We start from the raw sequence: 3,694 nt of genomic DNA, 5'->3' as shown, positions 1-3,694 counted from the left end.
ACGTATCTAACGCTTATCATGTGTTTGCATCTTATTAAGTCTCGTGTTTCATGTTTGCGATTCAAAATTCTGAATCTCACCTCACTCCCAAACTATATTTCCTTTTAAAAAAGATAAACTTTATTTTTTATTTTTTATATTGCTTTTAATGGAAGCAAGTATTGATTGTACACGCGTGTATTGAGTTTCACATCAATCGTTTACTTATTCAAACCAGGTTACATAAGTGATTAAGTATAATTGTAACTTAACTAATCTTTTGCGGTTTAAGCATATATGTGGCCATCTTTCTTCTACCTTTTTTTGTCATATCAAATAGTACGAGAGTCAATTTTGTAACACATTGTCACTTGAGGGTAGTGCAGTGCAATGCAATCCTTGAAAAGGATGTCATGTTAGAAATATAAGTTTAGAGATTGTGACACTCAAATTGTTTGAATTAGTATCAAATTGGATATGAATATTAGTTATGATGTCTTATGAGAGTGTGATGAGTGTTGCATCGATTATGTACTATGTCAAATTATTAATTTTAGGTAGGGGTCGGCAAACATCAATTACACCTCCTAAACCACTTGCTTGAATTGGTTTCACTTGACACTTATTCAGCTGATTTAACTTCGTTGGCAGTGGGTTAATCCTTACAAAACTTGATATAATCGGGTTGAGTATCGGGTTTCCTTGCAAGAAATTCCACAAAACCCAACCCATGCGACGCCTCCACTCCAACTGTTTCCCCTGCCACCACTGATATAATAGGATCAAATTATCATTTGAATAGACTAAATTAAGATTAAGGAAGTTAGAATTGCCATAACCATCAAGGCGTGGGTGTTTTCAATTGATAAAATGTGCATAAATCTCCATATGGATTTGTCAAACCCCTGCAAGTTGATGGCAGTGAGGAAAAATATAATTGTATATCGACTAGCATTTTCTCAATTCAGGACAAAATATGTTAGAAATTAATAGAAAATACTAACAAGATGTTTGATTTGTTTTAAACTAATATTTAAAAGAGTTAACTGCAGAAATTTAAGGATAAAATTGATGTGCTATTTTTAAATTTTCAAACTTTTTTTTTTAAAAGGATCAATTTTTGTTTATACAAATGATAGTATTTTAATATGAAATGGAGAGTATTGTAATATTATATTTCTATTTTGATTAATAATCATATCATTTGAAAGGTTTATTTTTATTTTAGGAGGAACAAACGGAAAAATTGAATGTCGCTAAACGAATAAATAACAATAGAGAGATGTTTAATGTTTGTCGATTTGTGACCATACATGTGGTGATATCATTGTAGTAGAAAGTTTAGTTTACTTGAAATAGAATGTGATGAAGATGGTTAGTCATGATGGTATTATCACCTCGAGAGAAATTATACGATTCTGGTGGTGGATCACGTCATTTGTCCATCATTCTACTAAAAGATTCTTACCTATTTAAAATTGCTAAGTTAGTAGTTAGTTTCTATTTTAAATTTTTTTCTGACTCGGCAATTTTAAACATATAGGAATCTTTTAGTGGAATAGTGGACAAATGACGTAGTTTACCATGAGGATATTATAATTTCTCCATGCAAGGGACCAACAATGGAAAGGGTTGTGAGTGAGTGAGTGTGTGAGAGATTGTGTGTTGGGGTGTGTGTGTGTGTGGTTGTGTTTGTCAGAGACTGGGTTGGATCATTCGCATGAGTGGTAGTGAGAGAGAGAGAGAGAGAGGGTATGTGTGTAATTGTGTGACAAAGATTTTGTGGTCAAACCCTTTGCATTATTATTGGGTAGTTAATGGGTAGGTCTCTCATAAGGGAGGTGAGGGGAGGGGTAAAACCATAAAATGAAAAACTCATGCTTCACACACACCCTCATTAATTTGGTTTTCCTTAAGTGCCCTTTGTATTGGGCTTTATAACCACTCCTTATGGGCAATTTGGACCTAAGGCCTTTGACATTGAGATCGTCAACAATGGGTTTAGCTTGGAGCCAGTCCTCCTATATATTCAATGTGACATAGACATAACATGTAACTTAAAATGATATATGTTGATTCCATATCACGTTAATTGCACAATAGATTTAGCTTGAGTCTAGTGTTCTTCTATATTTGATATGACATGGACATGACATGTATCCTAAAATTGATTATGTGTTGATTTCATATCTTGTCAACTGAACATGAGCAATTGAAGTTAAAAGTCCTATATGTAGACAATAAACATGAGTGCATGGGTGTAGGTGAGAAGGTATCTTATGTATTAGGTGTATATGCAAAACAGTGAGACTTTCAGATCTTGTAGTTCCTTCCATGCTGGTAGTACCCACAAGCTATGAGTGTCTCATTGCATGCACTTGGACACAAAATACTTTTTCGTATGAGAGTAGAGCGTCCACATTGGTGTGCTATATTTTTTAGCTTTTAACAACTGATTTTCAAGATAAAACTATAGAAGGAAATTATAAGATAGCTCGTACTTACAACAAAGTCATAGAAATGAACATCGCCCTTGACCATGCAAAGACACTGTACAGCAAGAAACAGAGAGCCCAGAAACAGCGATTCTTTCTTTTTTGGATTCATGACTCACCCTCTTCAGCACGAAACTAGTTTCTTTTTCTTTTCTCTTTTGAGAATCGAAAACCAGTTTCTTTTGTGATATTCACGTAGTGCTTTGAGAGTTTATATACATATATAAAACAAGTCAAACTATTTTAAAATTAAAAGTCAAATGTCAAACGTGATTCTACGTTTTGCATAAACAATATACACCAAGGCACGTGATTCAACCTAACATTCCAAGAATGAACAAGATTAATATTTAGTTTCAACTGTCAAAAGTCAATACCATCTGATCACTCACTCAGATCTCATAAGCGTATGTGGCATTCAAATCGCCCACGTTTTATCCTTGAAATACAATGCTCCTAGGAAAAGCAAAAACTAGAAATTAAATCACTCAACCGCTTCCCAAACTCTCACAAGGTATCATATAATTGCCAAACATTCCTGCAGGCAGGCTGAGTTGAAGGTTGGTTATTGTTCAAACAGTGGTTACTAGGAGCACCAGAAGCGGAACATTAGGTTGATGCAAAAAAACCAGAAAAAGACGAAAAAAAAAAAAGAAAGAAAAGAAAAGAGAGAAGTGAGTTATTTTAACTTGTGACATTATTGAGTTTAACACTAAAACCAGAAAAAACCAAAACAGTAAAAAACCAACTGAGCGACATCATTGAGCGTTTCAACGCCAAAACCGGAAAAAACTGACTATGCGTAATCATTTTAGTGGTCCAGACTCCAGAGTCATATTTTCGAAAAATTCTAGTCCATGAGATTCGGAGGAAATAGGTAAGTATTTTTTTTTCTCTAACTATCTAATTAGTTGACCCGGTTTGAAAACTATATTGATTAGTAGCACCTCGAGTCTCAGAAAGTCGAGTTGTGCGCTCATACCTCGAGCCTTCTAGGCTCGATTTTTATAGTTTGACCTGTCCTAGTTCCACGTGGCATCCCACGTGGAACTCGAGTTTTTGAGACTCGAGTTCTAAGCCCATATATAAACCACAGCCACCCACAAAGAAATTAGAGCATGAAGAAAAAAAAAAAACTCGGAAGAAGAAGAAAGAAGCCGAAAGCCAGAAGAAAAAAAAAAAAAAACCCAGAAACAAGCTCCAGGCCGGCGCGACCGGGG

This window comes from Quercus suber, unplaced genomic scaffold (assembly GCF_002906115.3).
Source record: "Quercus suber isolate HL8 unplaced genomic scaffold, Cork oak 2.0 scaffold_49, whole genome shotgun sequence".
NCBI classification, from domain to species: domain Eukaryota; kingdom Viridiplantae; phylum Streptophyta; class Magnoliopsida; order Fagales; family Fagaceae; genus Quercus; species Quercus suber.
Note: the sequence above shows the minus strand (reverse complement) of the source record.